The 24,836-nt window shown below is 51.7% G+C and overlaps 19 non-coding genes across 19 annotated transcripts; 13 read left to right on the forward strand and 6 right to left on the reverse strand.

The window, feature by feature from the left end:
• Positions 1–364: 364 nt before the first annotated feature.
• On the forward strand, positions 365–457 carry trnay-gua (transfer RNA tyrosine (anticodon GUA)). The gene is made up of 2 exons: positions 365–401; positions 422–457. It is a non-coding gene; the product is annotated as a tRNA-Tyr (tRNA).
• A 2,753-nt stretch (positions 458–3,210) lies between these two features.
• trnay-gua (transfer RNA tyrosine (anticodon GUA)) lies at positions 3,211–3,303 on the forward strand. The gene is made up of 2 exons: positions 3,211–3,247; positions 3,268–3,303. It is a non-coding gene; the product is annotated as a tRNA-Tyr (tRNA).
• A 2,758-nt stretch (positions 3,304–6,061) lies between these two features.
• Positions 6,062–6,154, forward strand: trnay-gua (transfer RNA tyrosine (anticodon GUA)). Its single transcript has 2 exons — positions 6,062–6,098; positions 6,119–6,154. It is a non-coding gene; the product is annotated as a tRNA-Tyr (tRNA).
• An 835-nt stretch (positions 6,155–6,989) lies between these two features.
• Positions 6,990–7,062, forward strand: trnaa-ugc (transfer RNA alanine (anticodon UGC)). Its single transcript has one exon. It is a non-coding gene; the product is annotated as a tRNA-Ala (tRNA).
• A 366-nt stretch (positions 7,063–7,428) lies between these two features.
• On the reverse strand, positions 7,429–7,501 carry trnar-acg (transfer RNA arginine (anticodon ACG)). The gene has a single exon. It is a non-coding gene; the product is annotated as a tRNA-Arg (tRNA).
• Positions 7,502–8,913: 1,412 nt separating this feature from the next.
• Positions 8,914–9,006, forward strand: trnay-gua (transfer RNA tyrosine (anticodon GUA)). The gene is made up of 2 exons: positions 8,914–8,950; positions 8,971–9,006. It is a non-coding gene; the product is annotated as a tRNA-Tyr (tRNA).
• An 834-nt stretch (positions 9,007–9,840) lies between these two features.
• trnaa-ugc (transfer RNA alanine (anticodon UGC)) lies at positions 9,841–9,913 on the forward strand. Its single transcript has one exon. It is a non-coding gene; the product is annotated as a tRNA-Ala (tRNA).
• Positions 9,914–10,279: 366 nt separating this feature from the next.
• Positions 10,280–10,352, reverse strand: trnar-acg (transfer RNA arginine (anticodon ACG)). Its single transcript has one exon. It is a non-coding gene; the product is annotated as a tRNA-Arg (tRNA).
• Positions 10,353–11,764: 1,412 nt separating this feature from the next.
• Positions 11,765–11,857, forward strand: trnay-gua (transfer RNA tyrosine (anticodon GUA)). Its single transcript has 2 exons — positions 11,765–11,801; positions 11,822–11,857. It is a non-coding gene; the product is annotated as a tRNA-Tyr (tRNA).
• Positions 11,858–12,691: 834 nt separating this feature from the next.
• trnaa-ugc (transfer RNA alanine (anticodon UGC)) lies at positions 12,692–12,764 on the forward strand. Its single transcript has one exon. It is a non-coding gene; the product is annotated as a tRNA-Ala (tRNA).
• Positions 12,765–13,130: 366 nt separating this feature from the next.
• On the reverse strand, positions 13,131–13,203 carry trnar-acg (transfer RNA arginine (anticodon ACG)). The gene has a single exon. It is a non-coding gene; the product is annotated as a tRNA-Arg (tRNA).
• A 1,412-nt stretch (positions 13,204–14,615) lies between these two features.
• Positions 14,616–14,708, forward strand: trnay-gua (transfer RNA tyrosine (anticodon GUA)). The gene is made up of 2 exons: positions 14,616–14,652; positions 14,673–14,708. It is a non-coding gene; the product is annotated as a tRNA-Tyr (tRNA).
• Positions 14,709–15,981: 1,273 nt separating this feature from the next.
• Positions 15,982–16,054, reverse strand: trnar-acg (transfer RNA arginine (anticodon ACG)). Its single transcript has one exon. It is a non-coding gene; the product is annotated as a tRNA-Arg (tRNA).
• A 1,412-nt stretch (positions 16,055–17,466) lies between these two features.
• trnay-gua (transfer RNA tyrosine (anticodon GUA)) lies at positions 17,467–17,559 on the forward strand. Its single transcript has 2 exons — positions 17,467–17,503; positions 17,524–17,559. It is a non-coding gene; the product is annotated as a tRNA-Tyr (tRNA).
• An 834-nt stretch (positions 17,560–18,393) lies between these two features.
• Positions 18,394–18,466, forward strand: trnaa-ugc (transfer RNA alanine (anticodon UGC)). The gene has a single exon. It is a non-coding gene; the product is annotated as a tRNA-Ala (tRNA).
• Positions 18,467–18,832: 366 nt separating this feature from the next.
• trnar-acg (transfer RNA arginine (anticodon ACG)) lies at positions 18,833–18,905 on the reverse strand. The gene has a single exon. It is a non-coding gene; the product is annotated as a tRNA-Arg (tRNA).
• Positions 18,906–20,317: 1,412 nt separating this feature from the next.
• trnay-gua (transfer RNA tyrosine (anticodon GUA)) lies at positions 20,318–20,410 on the forward strand. Its single transcript has 2 exons — positions 20,318–20,354; positions 20,375–20,410. It is a non-coding gene; the product is annotated as a tRNA-Tyr (tRNA).
• Positions 20,411–21,683: 1,273 nt separating this feature from the next.
• Positions 21,684–21,756, reverse strand: trnar-acg (transfer RNA arginine (anticodon ACG)). Its single transcript has one exon. It is a non-coding gene; the product is annotated as a tRNA-Arg (tRNA).
• A 1,412-nt stretch (positions 21,757–23,168) lies between these two features.
• trnay-gua (transfer RNA tyrosine (anticodon GUA)) lies at positions 23,169–23,261 on the forward strand. Its single transcript has 2 exons — positions 23,169–23,205; positions 23,226–23,261. It is a non-coding gene; the product is annotated as a tRNA-Tyr (tRNA).
• Positions 23,262–24,836: the final 1,575 nt, after the last annotated feature.

Below are 24,836 nucleotides of genomic sequence, written 5' to 3' on the forward strand. Positions count from 1 at the left end.
GCTTATCGTGGTGTGCGTCACTTGGCATTGCCAAGTCAGGACTTTCAGATAATGAGAGTGCCTACTGCGCTGAGAAGGGACTTGAGAAAGCGACGCCAAAGGTGGCGCGCCCAAGTAAGTCAGCTTGCCTGGTGTCCCGAGTCATAATGCAAAGTTTGCATAAATCTGCCAGCCAGGAAGGAGTGCACGCTATCAGCTTGCGATCCACAGACGGAAGCCTTATCCATTACACTACTCGCACAAGCTGCGGGGAGCAGCTGGCGGCTCACGGTGCCACAGTGCTGCGCCATCAATAGGCGCACAAGGCCCTGAGTGGCCAAAAGTGCATGGCACTAAATCAGCTGCATGTGCCACAACTCCTGCCCCTTCGATAGCTCAGCTGGTAGAGCGGAGGACTGTAGAGGAAAATCAAAACACTGACATCCTTAGGTCGCTGGTTCAATTCCGGCTCGAAGGAACAATGGCCTTTTACCACTACGTCTGCACAATGCCACAATTTGCTCGAGGCAGCACTCTAAATTTCACAAGTACACAACGCGCTCGGATCTTGCGAACAAGGCGCACCAACCCCCTTTTCCTCTCTCATAACAGCCCGCACACAGTTCTTTCACTTCTGCACTTGCACCTGCTGCTCAGCACACAGCCCTGTACCTCAAAAATACACTTCCGACACAACATTACACAACTCTTCAAATTTCACCTCCGATAAAGTGCAATGCACATCCCTTACTTTCAATACACTACATCAGCTGCCTCACTACACTTGCCGAACTAGCTTATATTTACAATGTACATTTACATTTCATCACCAACATTCTCCGCTGCCACAGCCCCAGGGCTTTTACACAGTTTCCAGCCGCTCGCTATACTATGGCGCCAGACTCTTACAGAGTGGCCTTTCCTCACGCACCCTTTTGCGTCAGCTCCCCCAAGCAGGGAGTTCTTTGAAGGAGTATGCTCAGCACTCACTAGAAAACAAAAGAAATCTTGTGTCAGTCAGACAGGGTTCTAGGCTGCACCCTGACGCTCGGGGTGGCTGCTCGTTTCCGCTCAGCTGGCTTGCCTTGCGCAAGCTCCGGCTCTTTTTGGCTTCGTCCATGGTTATTGTGGCTTGCGGTCCTGCAGCTGCTCGCCTGCTGGTGCTCGCACATGCTGATTGGAGCAAAGCATTGAATGCCTTGAGGCAGCCGGCCAAGCCGAAGCAGGATTTCCCTGCTGCTCACGGACCAAGTTGAGGGTGGTGCTGAGGAGCTCCTGCCAAACAAGCTAGGCTAACAACCCCAACAACACTGGGGAATTAGCTCAAGTGGTAGAGCGCTCGCTTTGCATGCGCGAGGTAGCGGGATCGATGCCTGCATTCTCCACTTCTTTCTTTGCTCCGCTCGGCCAGTTTTTGGCACTCAACAGTGGCGCCGGCTCTTCTTCTCCCAATTGGTTGCACCTGCTCAGCCACAAAGTGCTGAAAAGGCTTCATATCCTTTCTTGTGCTGTGGCAAGCAAGGCTTCTTGACTTTTCCACCTTGGAAAGCTGAGTTGAGTGAAGGGGAAAAGAAAAGGCTTTGCAGCATTGCATACTTTGAGTGCGGATTGCATTGAGGAGCTTCGCATTTTGAGAGTGAAAAATGCCTACGCCGCTATGAAGGCACTTGCCCTGCAAGGAATCAGGCAGCACGGCCAGCTCGCAAGCGCAGAAAGTCACAATGCATAGTTTGTACAAAAACAGCACGAGCCGGTTAGGAGTCGAACCTACAATCTTCTGATCCGTAGTCAGACACGTTATCCATTGCGCCACTGGCCCCAAAGGTACATTTGCACTTGCAGCTCACAGTCTGCACAGCTGCAGTGTTTGCAGCTCCACGGGTGGGAATGGTCAGAGTCGCTTGGTGATCAATCAGCAAAGAGAATCACCTTCACTGCTTCCCTTCCATGCTTGAGCTTGAACAGTGGTGAAGTACACGAGCATGCAAAGCAAGGTTATCCTTAGGTTTCTGCCGCAATTCCAGCTCAAAGGTGCAGCTGCCATTTTGGAGTAAGCAGCAATTAGCCGAAGCCAGTGCTCTTAACTTGACAGGTTGCTTTGAAGGAACATGTTGTCGCCAATGCGCAGAATGTCTCCTTTGCTCTCTGAAAACACCCTGCACACAGCTGTTTCACATGTGCAGCTGCTTCTGTGCGCCAGCAGACCGTTGCTTTTTCTTTCCAAAAAGAGACTTTTTTGATAACATTTGCAAGCATACATTACATAACAGTTGAAATTTGACATGACATCAAGTGCAATACAGATCAGTTTCTCTCATTACACTACAAGAGGTGCCTCACTGTACTTGCCAGCATTTCACGTGCGACATTCTGTGGTGCGTACAAGCAGCTCCGTGGAGCAGTAACTCTTCCAAACACTCAGTACTTCCTTGGAAGAAAAAGAAGCCTCCTGTCAGTCACACGGGCTTCTCGGCTGCTCCTTCACACTGGTGGCGGTTGCTAGTTTCCGCTCACTTCGCTTGCCTTCCGTCAGCTCCAGCTCTTTTCGGCTTCTTTCATCATTTTTCTGGCTTGCGGTCCTGCAGCTGCTCGCCTGCTGGTGCTCAGACATGCTGACTGGAGCAAAGCATTGAATATGTTCTCGCAGGCGGCCAACCGGAAGCAGGATTTCCTTGCAGGCCGCAGGTCAACTAGGAGGGACACCTGCCAAGCTTCAGTGCGTCCCTCGGGACATAGTCCTGGACCTTGGAATGTGCCAATCGGCAACGCTCGGTCGTCGACAGCTCCTCGCACCGGAAGACCAGCAAAATTCGGACAGACCAAAGTGCGGCTTTCACCGCGTTGAAGTTCCTCTCGCAGCAGTTGATGCTTATCGTGGTGTGCGTCACTTGGCATTGCCAAGTCAGGACTTTCAGATAATGAGAGTGCCTACTGCGCTGAGAAGGGACTTGAGAAAGCGACGCCAAAGGTGGCGCGCCCAAGTAAGTCAGCTTGCCTGGTGTCCCGAGTCATAATGCAAAGTTTGCATAAATCTGCCAGCCAGGAAGGAGTGCACGCTATCAGCTTGCGATCCACAGACGGAAGCCTTATCCATTACACTACTCGCACAAGCTGCGGGGAGCAGCTGGCGGCTCACGGTGCCACAGTGCTGCGCCATCAATAGGCGCACAAGGCCCTGAGTGGCCAAAAGTGCATGGCACTAAATCAGCTGCATGTGCCACAACTCCTGCCCCTTCGATAGCTCAGCTGGTAGAGCGGAGGACTGTAGAGGAAAATCAAAACACTGACATCCTTAGGTCGCTGGTTCAATTCCGGCTCGAAGGAACAACGGCCTTTTTCCACTACGTCTGCACAATGCCACAATTTGCTCGAGGCAGCACTCTAAATTTCACAAGTACACAACGCGCTCGGATCTTGCGAACAAGGCGCACCAACCCCCTTTTCCTCTCTCATAACAGCCCGCACACAGTTCTTTCACTTCTGCACTTGCACCTGCTGCTCAGCACACAGCCCTGTACCTCAAAAATACACTTCCGACACAACATTACACAACTCTTCAAATTTCACCTCCGATAAAGTGCAATGCACATCCCTTACTTTCAATACACTACATCAGCTGCCTCACTACACTTGCCGAACTAGCTTATATTTACAATGTACATTTACATTTCATCACCAACATTCTCCGCTGCCACAGCCCCAGGGCTTTTACACAGTTTCCAGCCGCTCGCTATACTATGGCGCCAGACTCTTACAGAGTGGCCTTTCCTCACGCACCCTTTTGCGTCAGCTGCCCCAAGCAGGGAGTTCTTTGAAGTAGTATGCTCAGCACTCACTAGAAAACAAAAGAAATCTTGTGTCAGTCAGACAGGGTTCTAGGCTGCACCCTGACGCTCGGGGTGGCTGCTCGTTTCCGCTCAGCTGGCTTGCCTTGCGCAAGCTCCGGCTCTTTTTGGCTTCGTCCATGGTTATTGTGGCTTGCGGTCCTGCAGCTGCTCGCCTGCTGGTGCTCGCACATGCTGATTGGAGCAAAGCATTGAATGCCTTGAGGCAGCCGGCCAAGCCGAAGCAGGATTTCCCTGCTGCTCACGGACCAAGTTGAGGGTGGTGCTGAGGAGCTCCTGCCAAACAAGCTAGGCTAACAACCCCAACAACACTGGGGAATTAGCTCAAGTGGTAGAGCGCTCGCTTTGCATGCGAGAGGTAGCGGGATCGATGCCTGCATTCTCCACTTCTTTCTTAGCTCCGCTCCGCTCGGCCAGTTCTTGGCACTCAACAGTGGCGCCGGCTCTTCTTCTCCCAATTGGTTGCACCTGCTCAGCCACAAAGTGCTGAAAAGGCTTCATATCCTTTCTTGTGCTGTAGCAAGCAAGGCTTCTTGACTTTTCCACCTTGGAAAGCTGAGTTGAGTGAAGGGGAAAAGAAAAGGCTTTGCAGCATTGCATACTTTGAGTGCGGATTGCATTGAGGAGCTTCGCATTTTGAGAGTGAAAAATGCCTACGCCGCTATGAAGGCACTTGCCCTGCAAGGAATCAGGCAGCACGGCCAGCTCGCAAGCGCAGAAAGTCACAATGCATAGTTTGTACAAAAACAGCACAAGCCAGGTAGGAGTCGAACCTACAATCTTCTGATCCGTAGTCAGACATGTTATCCATTGCGCCACTGGCCCCAAAGGTACATTTGCACTTGCAGCTCACAGTCTGCACAGCTGCGGTGTTTGCAGCTCCACGGGTGGGAATGGTCAGAGTCGCTTGGTGATCAATCAGCAAAGAGAATCACCTTCACTGCTTCCCTTCCATGCTTGAGCTTGAACAGTGGTGAAGTACATGAGCATGCAAAGCAAGGTTATCCTTAGGTTTCTGCCGCAATTCCAGCTCAAAGGTGCAGCTGCCATTTTGGAGTAAGCAGCAATTAGCCGAAGCCAGTGCTCTTAACTTGACAGGTTGCTTTGAAGGAACATGTTGTCGCCAATGCGCAGAATGTCTCCTTTGCTCTCTGAAAACACCCTGCACACAGCTGTTTCACGTGTGCAGCTGCTTCTGTGCGCCAGCAGGCCGTTGCTTTTTCTTTCCAAAAAGAGACTTTTTTGATAAAATTTGCAAGCATACATTACATAACAGTTGAAATTTGACATGACATCAAGTGCAGTACAGATCAGTTTCTCTCATTACACTACAAGAGGTGCCTCACTGTACTTGCCAGCATTTCACGTGCGACATTCTGTGGTGCGTACAAGCAGCTCCGTGGAGCAGTAACTCTTCCAAACACTCAGTACTTCCTTGGAAGAAAAAGAAGCCTCCTGTCAGTCACACGGGCTTCTCGGCTGCTCCTTCACACTGGTGGCGGTTGCTAGTTTCCGCTCACTTCGCTTGCCTTCCGTCAGCTCCAGCTCTTTTCGGCTTCTTTCATCATTTTTCTGGCTTGCGGTCCTGCAGCTGCTCGCCTGCTGGTGCTCAGACATGCTGACTGGAGCAAAGCATTGAATATGTTCTCGCAGGCGGCCAACCGGAAGCAGGATTTCCTTGCAGGCCGCAGGTCAACTAGGAGGGACACCTGCCAAGCTTCAGTGCGTCCCTCGGGACATAGTCCTGGACCTTGGAATGTGCCAATCGGCAACGCTCGGTCGTCGACAGCTCCTCGCACCGGAAGACCAGCAAAATTCGGACAGACCAAAGTGCGGCTTTCACCGCGTTGAAGTTCCTCTCGCAGCAGTTGATGCTTATCGTGGTGTGCGTCACTTGGCATTGCCAAGTCAGGACTTTCAGATAATGAGAGTGCCTACTGCGCTGAGAAGGGACTTGAGAAAGCGACGCCAAAGGTGGCGCGCCCAAGTAAGTCAGCTTGCCTGGTGTCCCGAGTCATAATGCAAAGTTTGCATAAATCTGCCAGCCAGGAAGGAGTGCACGCTATCAGCTTGCGATCCACAGACGGAAGCCTTATCCATTACACTACTCGCACAAGCTGCGGGGAGCAGCTGGCGGCTCACGGTGCCACAGTGCTGCGCCATCAATAGGCGCACAAGGCCCTGAGTGGCCAAAAGTGCATGGCACTAAATCAGCTGCATGTGCCACAACTCCTGCCCCTTCGATAGCTCAGCTGGTAGAGCGGAGGACTGTAGAGGAAAATCAAAACACTGACATCCTTAGGTCGCTGGTTCAATTCCGGCTCGAAGGAACAACGGCCTTTTTTCCACTACGTCTGCACAATGCCACAATTTGCTCGAGGCAGCACTCTAAATTTCACAAGTACACAACGCGCTCGGATCTTGCGAACAAGGCGCACCAACCCCCTTTTCCTCTCTCATAACAGCCCGCACACAGTTCTTTCACTTCTGCACTTGCACCTGCTGCTCAGCACACAGCCCTGTACCTCAAAAATACACTTCCGACACAACATTACACAACTCTTCAAATTTCACCTCCGATAAAGTGCAATGCACATCCCTTACTTTCAATACACTACATCAGCTGCCTCACTACACTTGCCGAACTAGCTTATATTTACAATGTACATTTACATTTCATCACCAACATTCTCCGCTGCCACAGCCCCAGGGCTTTTACACAGTTTCCAGCCGCTCGCTATACTATGGCGCCAGACTCTTACAGAGTGGCCTTTCCTCACGCACCCTTTTGCGTCAGCTGCCCCAAGCAGGGAGTTCTTTGAAGTAGTATGCTCAGCACTCACTAGAAAACAAAAGAAATCTTGTGTCAGTCAGACAGGGTTCTAGGCTGCACCCTGACGCTCGGGGTGGCTGCTCGTTTCCGCTCAGCTGGCTTGCCTTGCGCAAGCTCCGGCTCTTTTTGGCTTCGTCCATGGTTATTGTGGCTTGCGGTCCTGCAGCTGCTCGCCTGCTGGTGCTCGCACATGCTGATTGGAGCAAAGCATTGAATGCCTTGAGGCAGCCGGCCAAGCCGAAGCAGGATTTCCCTGCTGCTCACGGACCAAGTTGAGGGTGGTGCTGAGGAGCTCCTGCCAAACAAGCTAGGCTAACAACCCCAACAACACTGGGGAATTAGCTCAAGTGGTAGAGCGCTCGCTTTGCATGCGAGAGGTTGCGGGATCGATGCCTGCATTCTCCACTTCTTTCTTAGCTCCGCTCCGCTCGGCCAGTTCTTGGCACTCAACAGTGGCGCCGGCTCTTCTTCTCCCAATTGGTTGCACCTGCTCAGCCACAAAGTGCTGAAAAGGCTTCATATCCTTTCTTGTGCTGTGGCAAGAAAGGCTTCTTGACTTTTCCACCTTGGAAAGCTGAGTTGAGTGAAGGGGAAAAGAAAAGGCTTTGCAGCATTGCATACTTTGAGTGCGGATTGCATTGAGGAGCTTCGCATTTTGAGAGTGAAAAATGCCTACGCCGCTATGAAGGCACTTGCCCTGCAAGGAATCAGGCAGCACGGCCAGCTCGCAAGCGCAGAAAGTCACAATGCATAGTTTGTACAAAAACAGCACGAGCCAGGTAGGAGTCGAACCTACAATCTTCTGATCCGTAGTCAGACACGTTATCCATTGCGCCACTGGCCCCAAAGGTACATTTGCACTTGCAGCTCACAGTCTGCACAGCTGCAGTGTTTGCAGCTCCACGGGTGGGAATGGTCAGAGTCGCTTGGTGATCAATCAGCAAAGAGAATCACCTTCACTGCTTCCCTTCCATGCTTGAGCTTGAACAGTGGTGAAGTACATGAGCATGCAAAGCAAGGTTATCCTTAGGTTTCTGCCGCAATTCCAGCTCAAAGGTGCAGCTGCCATTTTGGAGTAAGCAGCAATTAGCCGAAGCCAGTGCTCTTAACTTGACAGGTTGCTTTGAAGGAACATGTTGTCGCCAATGCGCAGAATGTCTCCTTTGCTCTCTGAAAACACCCTGCACACAGCTGTTTCACGTGTGCAGCTGCTTCTGTGCGCCAGCAGACCGTTGCTTTTTCTTTCCAAAAAGAGACTTTTTTGATAAAATTTGCAAGCATACATTACATAACAGTTGAAATTTGACATGACATCAAGTGCAGTACAGATCAGTTTCTCTCATTACACTACAAGAGGTGCCTCACTGTACTTGCCAGCATTTCACGTGCGACATTCTGTGGTGCGTACAAGCAGCTCCGTGGAGCAGTAACTCTTCCAAACACTCAGTACTTCCTTGGAAGAAAAAGAAGCCTCCTGTCAGTCACACGGGCTTCTCGGCTGCTCCTTCACACTGGTGGCGGTTGCTAGTTTCCGCTCACTTCGCTTGCCTTCCGTCAGCTCCAGCTCTTTTCGGCTTCTTTCATCATTTTTCTGGCTTGCGGTCCTGCAGCTGCTCGCCTGCTGGTGCTCAGACATGCTGACTGGAGCAAAGCATTGAATATGTTCTCGCAGGCGGCCAACCGGAAGCAGGATTTCCTTGCAGGCCGCAGGTCAACTAGGAGGGACACCTGCCAAGCTTCAGTGCGTCCCTCGGGACATAGTCCTGGACCTTGGAATGTGCCAATCGGCAACGCTCGGTCGTCGACAGCTCCTCGCACCGGAAGGCCAGCAAAATTCGGACAGACCAAAGTGCGGCTTTCACCGCGTTGAAGTTCCTCTCGCAGCAGTTGATGCTTATCGTGGTGTGCGTCACTTGGCATTGCCAAGTCAGGACTTTCAGATAATGAGAGTGCCTACTGCGCTGAGAAGGGACTTGAGAAAGCGACGCCAAAGGTGGCGCGCCCAAGTAAGTCAGCTTGCCTGGTGTCCCGAGTCATAATGCAAAGTTTGCATAAATCTGCCAGCCAGGAAGGAGTGCACGCTATCAGCTTGCGATCCACAGACGGAAGCCTTATCCATTACACTACTCGCACAAGCTGCGGGGAGCAGCTGGCGGCTCACGGTGCCACAGTGCTGCGCCATCAATAGGCGCACAAGGCCCTGAGTGGCCAAAAGTGCATGGCACTAAATCAGCTGCATGTGCCACAACTCCTGCCCCTTCGATAGCTCAGCTGGTAGAGCGGAGGACTGTAGAGGAAAATCAAAACACTGACATCCTTAGGTCGCTGGTTCAATTCCGGCTCGAAGGAACAACGGCCTTTTACCACTACGTCTGCACAATGCCACAATTTGCTCGAGGCAGCACTCTAAATTTCACAAGTACACAACGCGCTCGGATCTTGCGAACAAGGCGCACCAACCCCCTTTTCCTCTCTCATAACAGCCCGCACACAGTTCTTTCACTTCTGCACTTGCACCTGCTGCTCAGCACACAGCCCTGTACCTCAAAAATACACTTCCGACACAACATTACACAACTCTTCAAATTTCACCTCCGATAAAGTGCAATGCACATCCCTTACTTTCAATACACTACATCAGCTGCCTCACTACACTTGCCGAACTAGCTTATATTTACAATGTACATTTACATTTCATCACCAACATTCTCCGCTGCCACAGCCCCAGGGCTTTTACACAGTTTCCAGCCGCTCGCTATACTATGGCGCCAGACTCTTACAGAGTGGCCTTTCCTCACGCACCCTTTTGCGTCAGCTGCCCCAAGCAGGGAGTTCTTTGAAGTAGTATGCTCAGCACTCACTAGAAAACAAAAGAAATCTTGTGTCAGTCAGACAGGGTTCTAGGCTGCACCCTGACGCTCGGGGTGGCTGCTCGTTTCCGCTCAGCTGGCTTGCCTTGCGCAAGCTCCGGCTCTTTTTGGCTTCGTCCATGGTTATTGTGGCTTGCGGTCCTGCAGCTGCTCGCCTGCTGGTGCTCGCACATGCTGATTGGAGCAAAGCATTGAATGCCTTGAGGCAGCCGGCCAAGCCGAAGCAGGATTTCCCTGCTGCTCACGGACCAAGTTGAGGGTGGTGCTGAGGAGCTCCTGCCAAACAAGCTAGGCTAACAACCCCAACAACACTGGGGAATTAGCTCAAGTGGTAGAGCGCTCGCTTTGCATGCGAGAGGTTGCGGGATCGATGCCTGCATTCTCCACTTCTTTCTTAGCTCCGCTCCGCTCGGCCAGTTCTTGGCACTCAACAGTGGCGCCGGCTCTTCTTCTCCCAATTGGTTGCACCTGCTCAGCCACAAAGTGCTGAAAAGGCTTCATATCCTTTCTTGTGCTGTGGCAAGAAAGGCTTCTTGACTTTTCCACCTTGGAAAGCTGAGTTGAGTGAAGGGGAAAAGAAAAGGCTTTGCAGCATTGCATACTTTGAGTGCGGATTGCATTGAGGAGCTTCGCATTTTGAGAGTGAAAAATGCCTACGCCGCTATGAAGGCACTTGCCCTGCAAGGAATCAGGCAGCACGGCCAGCTCGCAAGCGCAGAAAGTCACAATGCATAGTTTGTACAAAAACAGCACGAGCCAGGTAGGAGTCGAACCTACAATCTTCTGATCCGTAGTCAGACACGTTATCCATTGCGCCACTGGCCCCAAAGGTACATTTGCACTTGCAGCTCACAGTCTGCACAGCTGCAGTGTTTGCAGCTCCACGGGTGGGAATGGTCAGAGTCGCTTGGTGATCAATCAGCAAAGAGAATCACCTTCACTGCTTCCCTTCCATGCTTGAGCTTGAACAGTGGTGAAGTACATGAGCATGCAAAGCAAGGTTATCCTTAGGTTTCTGCCGCAATTCCAGCTCAAAGGTGCAGCTGCCATTTTGGAGTAAGCAGCAATTAGCCGAAGCCAGTGCTCTTAACTTGACAGGTTGCTTTGAAGGAACATGTTGTCGCCAATGCGCAGAATGTCTCCTTTGCTCTCTGAAAACACCCTGCACACAGCTGTTTCACGTGTGCAGCTGCTTCTGTGCGCCAGCAGACCGTTGCTTTTTCTTTCCAAAAAGAGACTTTTTTGATAAAATTTGCAAGCATACATTACATAACAGTTGAAATTTGACATGACATCAAGTGCAGTACAGATCAGTTTCTCTCATTACACTACAAGAGGTGCCTCACTGTACTTGCCAGCATTTCACGTGCGACATTCTGTGGTGCGTACAAGCAGCTCCGTGGAGCAGTAACTCTTCCAAACACTCAGTACTTCCTTGGAAGAAAAAGAAGCCTCCTGTCAGTCACACGGGCTTCTCGGCTGCTCCTTCACACTGGTGGCGGTTGCTAGTTTCCGCTCACTTCGCTTGCCTTCCGTCAGCTCCAGCTCTTTTCGGCTTCTTTCATCATTTTTCTGGCTTGCGGTCCTGCAGCTGCTCGCCTGCTGGTGCTCAGACATGCTGACTGGAGCAAAGCATTGAATATGTTCTCGCAGGCGGCCAACCGGAAGCAGGATTTCCTTGCAGGCCGCAGGTCAACTAGGAGGGACACCTGCCAAGCTTCAGTGCGTCCCTCGGGACATAGTCCTGGACCTTGGAATGTGCCAATCGGCAACGCTCGGTCGTCGACAGCTCCTCGCACCGGAAGGCCAGCAAAATTCGGACAGACCAAAGTGCGGCTTTCACCGCGTTGAAGTTCCTCTCGCAGCAGTTGATGCTTATCGTGGTGTGCGTCACTTGGCATTGCCAAGTCAGGACTTTCAGATAATGAGAGTGCCTACTGCGCTGAGAAGGGACTTGAGAAAGCGACGCCAAAGGTGGCGCGCCCAAGTAAGTCAGCTTGCCTGGTGTCCCGAGTCATAATGCAAAGTTTGCATAAATCTGCCAGCCAGGAAGGAGTGCACGCTATCAGCTTGCGATCCACAGACGGAAGCCTTATCCATTACACTACTCGCACAAGCTGCGGGGAGCAGCTGGCGGCTCACGGTGCCACAGTGCTGCGCCATCAATAGGCGCACAAGGCCCTGAGTGGCCAAAAGTGCATGGCACTAAATCAGCTGCATGTGCCACAACTCCTGCCCCTTCGATAGCTCAGCTGGTAGAGCGGAGGACTGTAGAGGAAAATCAAAACACTGACATCCTTAGGTCGCTGGTTCAATTCCGGCTCGAAGGAACAACGGCCTTTTTCCACTACGTCTGCACAATGCCACAATTTGCTCGAGGCAGCACTCTAAATTTCACAAGTACACAACGCGCTCGGATCTTGCGAACAAGGCGCACCAACCCCCTTTTCCTCTCTCATAACAGCCCGCACACAGTTCTTTCACTTCTGCACTTGCACCTGCTGCTCAGCACACAGCCCTGTACCTCAAAAATACACTTCCGACACAACATTACACAACTCTTCAAATTTCACCTCCGATAAAGTGCAATGCACATCCCTTACTTTCAATACACTACATCAGCTGCCTCACTACACTTGCCGAACTAGCTTATATTTACAATGTACATTTACATTTCATCACCAACATTCTCCGCTGCCACAGCCCCAGGGCTTTTACACAGTTTCCAGCCGCTCGCTATACTATGGCGCCAGACTCTTACAGAGTGGCCTTTCCTCACGCACCCTTTTGCGTCAGCTGCCCCAAGCAGGGAGTTCTTTGAAGTAGTATGCTCAGCACTCACTAGAAAACAAAAGAAATCTTGTGTCAGTCAGACAGGGTTCTAGGCTGCACCCTGACGCTCGGGGTGGCTGCTCGTTTCCGCTCAGCTGGCTTGCCTTGCGCAAGCTCCGGCTCTTTTTGGCTTCGTCCATGGTTATTGTGGCTTGCGGTCCTGCAGCTGCTCGCCTGCTGGTGCTCGCACATGCTGATTGGAGCAAAGCATTGAATGCCTTGAGGCAGCCGGCCAAGCCGAAGCAGGATTTCCCTGCTGCTCACGGACCAAGTTGAGGGTGGTGCTGAGGAGCTCCTGCCAAACAAGCTAGGCTAACAACCCCAACAACACTGGGGAATTAGCTCAAGTGGTAGAGCGCTCGCTTTGCATGCGAGAGGTTGCGGGATCGATGCCTGCATTCTCCACTTCTTTCTTAGCTCCGCTCCGCTCGGCCAGTTCTTGGCACTCAACAGTGGCGCCGGCTCTTCTTCTCCCAATTGGTTGCACCTGCTCAGCCACAAAGTGCTGAAAAGGCTTCATATCCTTTCTTGTGCTGTGGCAAGAAAGGCTTCTTGACTTTTCCACCTTGGAAAGCTGAGTTGAGTGAAGGGGAAAAGAAAAGGCTTTGCAGCATTGCATACTTTGAGTGCGGATTGCATTGAGGAGCTTCGCATTTTGAGAGTGAAAAATGCCTACGCCGCTATGAAGGCACTTGCCCTGCAAGGAATCAGGCAGCACGGCCAGCTCGCAAGCGCAGAAAGTCACAATGCATAGTTTGTACAAAAACAGCACGAGCCAGGTAGGAGTCGAACCTACAATCTTCTGATCCGTAGTCAGACACGTTATCCATTGCGCCACTGGCCCCAAAGGTACATTTGCACTTGCAGCTCACAGTCTGCACAGCTGCAGTGTTTGCAGCTCCACGGGTGGGAATGGTCAGAGTCGCTTGGTGATCAATCAGCAAAGAGAATCACCTTCACTGCTTCCCTTCCATGCTTGAGCTTGAACAGTGGTGAAGTACATGAGCATGCAAAGCAAGGTTATCCTTAGGTTTCTGCCGCAATTCCAGCTCAAAGGTGCAGCTGCCATTTTGGAGTAAGCAGCAATTAGCCGAAGCCAGTGCTCTTAACTTGACAGGTTGCTTTGAAGGAACATGTTGTCGCCAATGCGCAGAATGTCTCCTTTGCTCTCTGAAAACACCCTGCACACAGCTGTTTCACGTGTGCAGCTGCTTCTGTGCGCCAGCAGACCGTTGCTTTTTCTTTCCAAAAAGAGACTTTTTTGATAAAATTTGCAAGCATACATTACATAACAGTTGAAATTTGACATGACATCAAGTGCAGTACAGATCAGTTTCTCTCATTACACTACAAGAGGTGCCTCACTGTACTTGCCAGCATTTCACGTGCGACATTCTGTGGTGCGTACAAGCAGCTCCGTGGAGCAGTAACTCTTCCAAACACTCAGTACTTCCTTGGAAGAAAAAGAAGCCTCCTGTCAGTCACACGGGCTTCTCGGCTGCTCCTTCACACTGGTGGCGGTTGCTAGTTTCCGCTCACTTCGCTTGCCTTCCGTCAGCTCCAGCTCTTTTCGGCTTCTTTCATCATTTTTCTGGCTTGCGGTCCTGCAGCTGCTCGCCTGCTGGTGCTCAGACATGCTGACTGGAGCAAAGCATTGAATATGTTCTCGCAGGCGGCCAACCGGAAGCAGGATTTCCTTGCAGGCCGCAGGTCAACTAGGAGGGACACCTGCCAAGCTTCAGTGCGTCCCTCGGGACATAGTCCTGGACCTTGGAATGTGCCAATCGGCAACGCTCGGTCGTCGACAGCTCCTCGCACCGGAAGGCCAGCAAAATTCGGACAGACCAAAGTGCGGCTTTCACCGCGTTGAAGTTCCTCTCGCAGCAGTTGATGCTTATCGTGGTGTGCGTCACTTGGCATTGCCAAGTCAGGACTTTCAGATAATGAGAGTGCCTACTGCGCTGAGAAGGGACTTGAGAAAGCGACGCCAAAGGTGGCGCGCCCAAGTAAGTCAGCTTGCCTGGTGTCCCGAGTCATAATGCAAAGTTTGCATAAATCTGCCAGCCAGGAAGGAGTGCACGCTATCAGCTTGCGATCCACAGACGGAAGCCTTATCCATTACACTACTCGCACAAGCTGCGGGGAGCAGCTGGCGGCTCACGGTGCCACAGTGCTGCGCCATCAATAGGCGCACAAGGCCCTGAGTGGCCAAAAGTGCATGGCACTAAATCAGCTGCATGTGCCACAACTCCTGCCCCTTCGATAGCTCAGCTGGTAGAGCGGAGGACTGTAGAGGAAAATCAAAACACTGACATCCTTAGGTCGCTGGTTCAATTCCGGCTCGAAGGAACAACGGCCTTTTTCCACTACGTCTGCACAATGCCACAATTTGCTCGAGGCAGCACTCTAAATTTCACAAGTACACAACGCGCTCGGATCTTGCGAACAAGGCGCACCAACCCCCTTTTCCTCTCTCATAACAGCCCGCACACAGTTCTTTCACTTCTGCACTTGCACCTGCTGCTCAGCACACAGCCCTGTACCTCAAAAATACACTTCCGACACAACATTACACAACTCTTCAAATTTCACCTCCGATAAAGTGCAATGCACATCCCTTACTTTCAATACACTACATCAGCTGCCTCACTACACTTGCCGAACTAGCTTATATTTACAATGTACATTTACATTTCATCACCAACATTCTCCGCTGCCACAGCCCCAGGGCTTTTACACAGTTTCCAGCCGCTCGCTATACTATGGCGCCAGACTCTTACAGAGTGGCCTTTCCTCACGCACCCTTTTGCGTCAGCTGCCCCAAGCAGGGAGTTCTTTGAAGTAGTATGCTCAGCACTCACTAGAAAACAAAAGAAATCTTGTGTCAGTCAGACAGGGTTCTAGGCTGCACCCTGACGCTCGGGGTGGCTGCTCGTTTCCGCTCAGCTGGCTTGCCTTGCGCAAGCTCCGGCTCTTTTTGGCTTCGTCCATGGTTATTGTGGCTTGCGGTCCTGCAGCTGCTCGCCTGCTGGTGCTCGCACATGCTGATTGGAGCAAAGCATTGAATGCCTTGAGGCAGCCGGCCAAGCCGAAGCAGGATTTCCCTGCTGCTCACGGACCAAGTTGAGGGTGGTGCTGAGGAGCTCCTGCCAAACAAGCTAGGCTAACAACCCCAACAACACTGGGGAATTAGCTCAAGTGGTAGAGCGCTCGCTTTGCATGCGAGAGGTAGCGGGATCGATGCCTGCATTCTCCACTTCTTTCTTAGCTCCGCTCCGCTCGGCCAGTTCTTGGCACTCAACAGTGGCGCCGGCTCTTCTTCTCCCAATTGGTTGCACCTGCTCAGCCACAAAGTGCTGAAAAGGCTTCATATCCTTTCTTGTGCTGTGGCAAGCAAGGCTTCTTGACTTTTCCACCTTGGAAAGCTGAGTTGAGTGAAGGGGAAAAGAAAAGGCTTTGCAGCATTGCATACTTTGAGTGCGGATTGCATTGAGGAGCTTCGCATTTTGAGAGTGAAAAATGCCTACGCCGCTATGAAGGCACTTGCCCTGCAAGGAATCAGGCAGCACGGCCAGCTCGCAAGCGCAGAAAGTCACAATGCATAGTTTGTACAAAAACAGCACGAGCCAGGTAGGAGTCGAACCTACAATCTTCTGATCCGTAGTCAGACACGTTATCCATTGCGCCACTGGCCCCAAAGGTACATTTGCACTTGCAGCTCACAGTCTGCACAGCTGCGGTGTTTGCAGCTCCACGGGTGGGAATGGTCAGAGTCGCTTGGTGATCAATCAGCAAAGAGAATCACCTTCACTGCTTCCCTTCCATGCTTGAGCTTGAACAGTGGTGAAGTACATGAGCATGCAAAGCAAGGTTATCCTTAGGTTTCTGCCGCAATTCCAGCTCAAAGGTGCAGCTGCCATTTTGGAGTAAGCAGCAATTAGCCGAAGCCAGTGCTCTTAACTTGACAGGTTGCTTTGAAGGAACATGTTGTCGCCAATGCGCAGAATGTCTCCTTTGCTCTCTGAAAACACCCTGCACACAGCTGTTTCACGTGTGCAGCTGCTTCTGTGCGCCAGCAGACCGTTGCTTTTTCTTTCCAAAAAGAGACTTTTTTGATAAAATTTGCAAGCATACATTACATAACAGTTGAAATTTGACATGACATCAAGTGCAGTACAGATCAGTTTCTCTCATTACACTACAAGAGGTGCCTCACTGTACTTGCCAGCATTTCACGTGCGACATTCTGTGGTGCGTACAAGCAGCTCCGTGGAGCAGTAACTCTTCCAAACACTCAGTACTTCCTTGGAAGAAAAAGAAGCCTCCTGTCAGTCACACGGGCTTCTCGGCTGCTCCTTCACACTGGTGGCGGTTGCTAGTTTCCGCTCACTTCGCTTGCCTTCCGTCAGCTCCAGCTCTTTTCGGCTTCTTTCATCATTTTTCTGGCTTGCGGTCCTGCAGCTGCTCGCCTGCTGGTGCTCAGACATGCTGACTGGAGCAAAGCATTGAATATGTTCTCGCAGGCGGCCAACCGGAAGCAGGATTTCCTTGCAGGCCGCAGGTCAACTAGGAGGGACACCTGCCAAGCTTCAGTGCGTCCCTCGGGACATAGTCCTGGACCTTGGAATGTGCCAATCGGCAACGCTCGGTCGTCGACAGCTCCTCGCACCGGAAGGCCAGCAAAATTCGGACAGACCAAAGTGCGGCTTTCACCGCGTTGAAGTTCCTCTCGCAGCAGTTGATGCTTATCGTGGTGTGCGTCACTTGGCATTGCCAAGTCAGGACTTTCAGATAATGAGAGTGCCTACTGCGCTGAGAAGGGACTTGAGAAAGCGACGCCAAAGGTGGCGCGCCCAAGTAAGTCAGCTTGCCTGGTGTCCCGAGTCATAATGCAAAGTTTGCATAAATCTGCCAGCCAGGAAGGAGTGCACGCTATCAGCTTGCGATCCACAGACGGAAGCCTTATCCATTACACTACTCGCACAAGCTGCGGGGAGCAGCTGGCGGCTCACGGTGCCACAGTGCTGCGCCATCAATAGGCGCACAAGGCCCTGAGTGGCCAAAAGTGCATGGCACTAAATCAGCTGCATGTGCCACAACTCCTGCCCCTTCGATAGCTCAGCTGGTAGAGCGGAGGACTGTAGAGGAAAATCAAAACACTGACATCCTTAGGTCGCTGGTTCAATTCCGGCTCGAAGGAACAACGGCCTTTTTCCACTACGTCTGCACAATGCCACAATTTGCTCGAGGCAGCACTCTAAATTTCACAAGTACACAACGCGCTCGGATCTTGCGAACAAGGCGCACCAACCCCCTTTTCCTCTCTCATAACAGCCCGCACACAGTTCTTTCACTTCTGCACTTGCACCTGCTGCTCAGCACACAGCCCTGTACCTCAAAAATACACTTCCGACACAACATTACACAACTCTTCAAATTTCACCTCCGATAAAGTGCAATGCACATCCCTTACTTTCAATACACTACATCAGCTGCCTCACTACACTTGCCGAACTAGCTTATATTTACAATGTACATTTACATTTCATCACCAACATTCTCCGCTGCCACAGCCCCAGGGCTTTTACACAGTTTCCAGCCGCTCGCTATACTATGGCGCCAGACTCTTACAGAGTGGCCTTTCCTCACGCACCCTTTTGCGTCAGCTGCCCCAAGCAGGGAGTTCTTTGAAGTAGTATGCTCAGCACTCACTAGAAAACAAAAGAAATCTTGTGTCAGTCAGACAGGGTTCTAGGCTGCACCCTGACGCTCGGGGTGGCTGCTCGTTTCCGCTCAGCTGGCTTGCCTTGCGCAAGCTCCGGCTCTTTTTGGCTTCGTCCATGGTTATTGTGGCTTGCGGTCCTGCAGCTGCTCGCCTGCTGGTGCTCGCACATGCTGATTGGAGCAAAGCATTGAATGCCTTGAGGCAGCCGGCCAAGCCGAAGCAGGATTTCCCTGCTGCTCACGGACCAAGTTGAGGGTGGTGCTGAGGAGCTCCTGCCAAACAAGCTAGGCTAACAACCCCAACAACACTGGGGAATTAGCTCAAGTGGTAGAGCGCTCGCTTTGCATGCGAGAGGTTGCGGGATCGATGCCTGCATTCTCCACTTCTTTCTTAGCTCCGCTCCGCTCGGCCAGTTCTTGGCACTCAACAGTGGCGCCGGCTCTTCTTCTCCCAATTGGTTGCACCTGCTCAGCCACAAAGTGCTGAAAAGGCTTCATATCCTTTCTTGTGCTGTGGCAAGAAAGGCTTCTTGACTTTTCCACCTTGGAAAGCTGAGTTGAGTGAAGGGGAAAAGAAAAGGCTTTGCAGCATTGCATACTTTGAGTGCGGATTGCATTGAGGAGCTTCGCATTTTGAGAGTGAAAAATGCCTACGCCGCTATGAAGGCACTTGCCCTGCAAGGAATCAGGCAGCACGGCCAGCTCGCAAGCGCAGAAAGTCACAATGCATAGTTTGTACAAAAACAGCACGAGCCAGGTAGGAGTCGAACCTACAATCTTCTGATCCGTAGTCAGACACGTTATCCATTGCGCCACTGGCCCCAAAGGTACATTTGCACTTGCAGCTCACAGTCTGCACAGCTGCAGTGTTTGCAGCTCCACGGGTGGGAATGGTCAGAGTCGCTTGGTGATCAATCAGCAAAGAGAATCACCTTCACTGCTTCCCTTCCATGCTTGAGCTTGAACAGTGGTGAAGTACATGAGCATGCAAAGCAAGGTTATCCTTAGGTTTCTGCCGCAATTCCAGCTCAAAGGTGCAGCTGCCATTTTGGAGTAAGCAGCAATTAGCCGAAGCCAGTGCTCTTAACTTGACAGGTTGCTTTGAAGGAACATGTTGTCGCCAATGCGCAGAATGTCTCCTTTGCTCTCTGAAAACACCCTGCACACAGCTGTTTCACGTGTGCAGCTGCTTCTGTGCGCCAGCAGACCGTTGCTTTTTCTTTCCAAAAAGAGACTTTTTTGATAAAATTTGCAAGCATACATTACATAACAGTTGAAATTTGACATGACATCAAGTGCAGTACAGATCAGTTTCTCTCATTACACTACAAGAGGTGCCTCACTGTACTTGCCAGCATTTCACGTGCGACATTCTGTGGTGCGTACAAGCAGCTCCGTGGAGCAGTAACTCTTCCAAACACTCAGTACTTCCTTGGAAGAAAAAGAAGCCTCCTGTCAGTCACACGGGCTTCTCGGCTGCTCCTTCACACTGGTGGCGGTTGCTAGTTTCCGCTCACTTCGCTTGCCTTCCGTCAGCTCCAGCTCTTTTCGGCTTCTTTCATCATTTTTCTGGCTTGCGGTCCTGCAGCTGCTCGCCTGCTGGTGCTCAGACATGCTGACTGGAGCAAAGCATTGAATATGTTCTCGCAGGCGGCCAACCGGAAGCAGGATTTCCTTGCAGGCCGCAGGTCAACTAGGAGGGACACCTGCCAAGCTTCAGTGCGTCCCTCGGGACATAGTCCTGGACCTTGGAATGTGCCAATCGGCAACGCTCGGTCGTCGACAGCTCCTCGCACCGGAAGGCCAGCAAAATTCGGACAGACCAAAGTGCGGCTTTCACCGCGTTGAAGTTCCTCTCGCAGCAGTTGATGCTTATCGTGGTGTGCGTCACTTGGCATTGCCAAGTCAGGACTTTCAGATAATGAGAGTGCCTACTGCGCTGAGAAGGGACTTGAGAAAGCGACGCCAAAGGTGGCGCGCCCAAGTAAGTCAGCTTGCCTGGTGTCCCGAGTCATAATGCAAAGTTTGCATAAATCTGCCAGCCAGGAAGGAGTGCACGCTATCAGCTTGCGATCCACAGACGGAAGCCTTATCCATTACACTACTCGCACAAGCTGCGGGGAGCAGCTGGCGGCTCACGGTGCCACAGTGCTGCGCCATCAATAGGCGCACAAGGCCCTGAGTGGCCAAAAGTGCATGGCACTAAATCAGCTGCATGTGCCACAACTCCTGCCCCTTCGATAGCTCAGCTGGTAGAGCGGAGGACTGTAGAGGAAAATCAAAACACTGACATCCTTAGGTCGCTGGTTCAATTCCGGCTCGAAGGAACAACGGCCTTTTTCCACTACGTCTGCACAATGCCACAATTTGCTCGAGGCAGCACTCTAAATTTCACAAGTACACAACGCGCTCGGATCTTGCGAACAAGGCGCACCAACCCCCTTTTCCTCTCTCATAACAGCCCGCACACAGTTCTTTCACTTCTGCACTTGCACCTGCTGCTCAGCACACAGCCCTGTACCTCAAAAATACACTTCCGACACAACATTACACAACTCTTCAAATTTCACCTCCGATAAAGTGCAATGCACATCCCTTACTTTCAATACACTACATCAGCTGCCTCACTACACTTGCCGAACTAGCTTATATTTACAATGTACATTTACATTTCATCACCAACATTCTCCGCTGCCACAGCCCCAGGGCTTTTACACAGTTTCCAGCCGCTCGCTATACTATGGCGCCAGACTCTTACAGAGTGGCCTTTCCTCACGCACCCTTTTGCGTCAGCTGCCCCAAGCAGGGAGTTCTTTGAAGTAGTATGCTCAGCACTCACTAGAAAACAAAAGAAATCTTGTGTCAGTCAGACAGGGTTCTAGGCTGCACCCTGACGCTCGGGGTGGCTGCTCGTTTCCGCTCAGCTGGCTTGCCTTGCGCAAGCTCCGGCTCTTTTTGGCTTCGTCCATGGTTATTGTGGCTTGCGGTCCTGCAGCTGCTCGCCTGCTGGTGCTCGCACATGCTGATTGGAGCAAAGCATTGAATGCCTTGAGGCAGCCGGCCAAGCCGAAGCAGGATTTCCCTGCTGCTCACGGACCAAGTTGAGGGTGGTGCTGAGGAGCTCCTGCCAAACAAGCTAGGCTAACAACCCCAACAACACTGGGGAATTAGCTCAAGTGGTAGAGCGCTCGCTTTGCATGCGAGAGGTAGCGGGATCGATGCCTGCATTCTCCACTTCTTTCTTAGCTCCGCTCCGCTCGGCCAGTTCTTGGCACTCAACAGTGGCGCCGGCTCTTCTTCTCCCAATTGGTTGCACCTGCTCAGCCACAAAGTGCTGAAAAGGCTTCATATCCTTTCTTGTGCTGTGGCAAGCAAGGCTTCTTGACTTTTCCACCTTGGAAAGCTGAGTTGAGTGAAGGGGAAAAGAAAAGGCTTTGCAGCATTGCATACTTTGAGTGCGGATTGCATTGAGGAGCTTCGCATTTTGAGAGTGAAAAATGCCTACGCCGCTATGAAGGCACTTGCCCTGCAAGGAATCAGGCAGCACGGCCAGCTCGCAAGCGCAGAAAGTCACAATGCATAGTTTGTACAAAAACAGCACGAGCCAGGTAGGAGTCGAACCTACAATCTTCTGATCCGTAGTCAGACACGTTATCCATTGCGCCACTGGCCCCAAAGGTACATTTGCACTTGCAGCTCACAGTCTGCACAGCTGCGGTGTTTGCAGCTCCACGGGTGGGAATGGTCAGAGTCGCTTGGTGATCAATCAGCAAAGAGAATCACCTTCACTGCTTCCCTTCCATGCTTGAGCTTGAACAGTGGTGAAGTACATGAGCATGCAAAGCAAGGTTATCCTTAGGTTTCTGCCGCAATTCCAGCTCAAAGGTGCAGCTGCCATTTTGGAGTAAGCAGCAATTAGCCGAAGCCAGTGCTCTTAACTTGACAGGTTGCTTTGAAGGAACATGTTGTCGCCAATGCGCAGAATGTCTCCTTTGCTCTCTGAAAACACCCTGCACACAGCTGTTTCACGTGTGCAGCTGCTTCTGTGCGCCAGCAGACCGTTGCTTTTTCTTTCCAAAAAGAGACTTTTTTGATAAAATTTGCAAGCATACATTACATAACAGTTGAAATTTGACATGACATCAAGTGCAGTACAGATCAGTTTCTCTCATTACACGACAAGAGGTGCCTCACTGTACTTGCCAGCATTTCACGTGCGACATTCTGTGGTGCGTACAAGCAGCTCCGTGGAGCAGTAACTCTTCCAAACACTCAGTACTTCCTTGGAAGAAAAAGAAGCCTCCTGTCAGTCACACGGGCTTCTCGGCTGCTCCTTCACACTGGTGGCGGTTGCTAGTTTCCGCTCACTTCGCTTGCCTTCCGTCAGCTCCAGCTCTTTTCGGCTTCTTTCATCATTTTTCTGGCTTGCGGTCCTGCAGCTGCTCGCCTGCTGGTGCTCAGACATGCTGACTGGAGCAAAGCATTGAATATGTTCTCGCAGGCGGCCAACCGGAAGCAGGATTTCCTTGCAGGCCGCAGGTCAACTAGGAGGGACACCTGCCAAGCTTCAGTGCGTCCCTCGGGACATAGTCCTGGACCTTGGAATGTGCCAATCGGCAACGCTCGGTCGTCGACAGCTCCTCGCACCGGAAGGCCAGCAAAATTCGGACAGACCAAAGTGCGGCTTTCACCGCGTTGAAGTTCCTCTCGCAGCAGTTGATGCTTATCGTGGTGTGCGTCACTTGGCATTGCCAAGTCAGGACTTTCAGATAATGAGAGTGCCTACTGCGCTGAGAAGGGCCTTGAGAAAGCGACGCCAAAGGTGGCGCGCCCAAGTAAGTCAGCTTGCCTGGTGTCCCGAGTCATAATGCAAAGTTTGCATAAATCTGCCAGCCAGGAAGGAGTGCACGCTATCAGCTTGCGATCCACAGACGGAAGCCTTATCCATTACACTACTCGCACAAGCTGCGGGGAGCAGCTGGCGGCTCACGGTGCCACAGTGCTGCGCCATCAATAGGCGCACAAGGCCCTGAGTGGCCAAAAGTGCATGGCACTAAATCAGCTGCATGTGCCACAACTCCTGCCCCTTCGATAGCTCAGCTGGTAGAGCGGAGGACTGTAGAGGAAAATCAAAACACTGACATCCTTAGGTCGCTGGTTCAATTCCGGCTCGAAGGAACAACGGCCTTTTTCCACTACGTCTGCACAATGCCACAATTTGCTCGAGGCAGCACTCTAAATTTCACAAGTACACAACGCGCTCGGATCTTGCGAACAAGGCGCACCAACCCCCTTTTCCTCTCTCATAACAGCCCGCACACAGTTCTTTCACTTCTGCACTTGCACCTGCTGCTCAGCACACAGCCCTGTACCTCAAAAATACACTTCCGACACAACATTACACAACTCTTCAAATTTCACCTCCGATAAAGTGCAATGCACATCCCTTACTTTCAATACACTACATCAGCTGCCTCACTACACTTGCCGAACTAGCTTATATTTACAATGTACATTTACATTTCATCACCAACATTCTCCGCTGCCACAGCCCCAGGGCTTTTACACAGTTTCCAGCCGCTCGCTATACTATGGCGCCAGACTCTTACAGAGTGGCCTTTCCTCACGCACCCTTTTGCGTCAGCTGCCCCAAGCAGGGAGTTCTTTGAAGTAGTATGCTCAGCACTCACTAGAAAACAAAAGAAATCTTGTGTCAGTCAGACAGGGTTCTAGGCTGCACCCTGACGCTCGGGGTGGCTGCTCGTTTCCGCTCAGCTGGCTTGCCTTGCGCAAGCTCCGGCTCTTTTTGGCTTCGTCCATGGTTATTGTGGCTTGCGGTCCTGCAGCTGCTCGCCTGCTGGTGCTCGCACATGCTGATTGGAGCAAAGCATTGAATGCCTTGAGGCAGCCGGCCAAGCCGAAGCAGGATTTCCCTGCTGCTCACGGACCAAGTTGAGGGTGGTGCTGAGGAGCTCCTGCCAAACAAGCTAGGCTAACAACCCCAACAACACTGGGGAATTAGCTCAAGTGGTAGAGCGCTCGCTTTGCATGCGAGAGGTAGCGGGATCGATGCCTGCATTCTCCACTTCTTTCTTAGCTCCGCTCCGCTCGGCCAGTTCTTGGCACTCAACAGTGGCGCCGGCTCTTCTTCTCCCAATTGGTTGCACCTGCTCAGCCACAAAGTGCTGAAAAGGCTTCATATCCTTTCTTGTGCTGTGGCAAGCAAGGCTTCTTGACTTTTCCACCTTGGAAAGCTGAGTTGAGTGAAGGGGAAAAGAAAAGGCTTTGCAGCATTGCATACTTTGAGTGCGGATTGCATTGAGGAGCTTCGCATTTTGAGAGTGAAAAATGCCTACGCCGCTATGAAGGCACTTGCCCTGCAAGGAATCAGGCAGCACGGCCAGCTCGCAAGCGCAGAAAGTCACAATGCATAGTTTGTACAAAAACAGCACGAGCCAGGTCAGAGTCGAACCTACAATCTGCTGATCCGTAGTCAGACACATTATCCATTGCGCCACTGGCCCCAAAGGTACTTTTGCACTTGCAGCTCACAGTCTGCACAGCTGCAGTGTTTGCAGCTCCACGGGTGGGAATGGTCAGAGTCGCTTGGTGATCAATCAGCAAAGAGAATCACCTTCACTGCTTCCCTTCCATGCTTGAGCTTGAACAGTGGTGAAGTACACGAGCATGCAAAGCAAGGTTATCCTTAGGTTTCTGCCGCAATTCCAGCTCAAAGGTGCAGCTGCCATTTTG

This window comes from Heterodontus francisci, chromosome 5 (assembly GCF_036365525.1).
Source record: "Heterodontus francisci isolate sHetFra1 chromosome 5, sHetFra1.hap1, whole genome shotgun sequence".
NCBI classification, from domain to species: Eukaryota; Metazoa; Chordata; class Chondrichthyes; order Heterodontiformes; family Heterodontidae; genus Heterodontus; species Heterodontus francisci.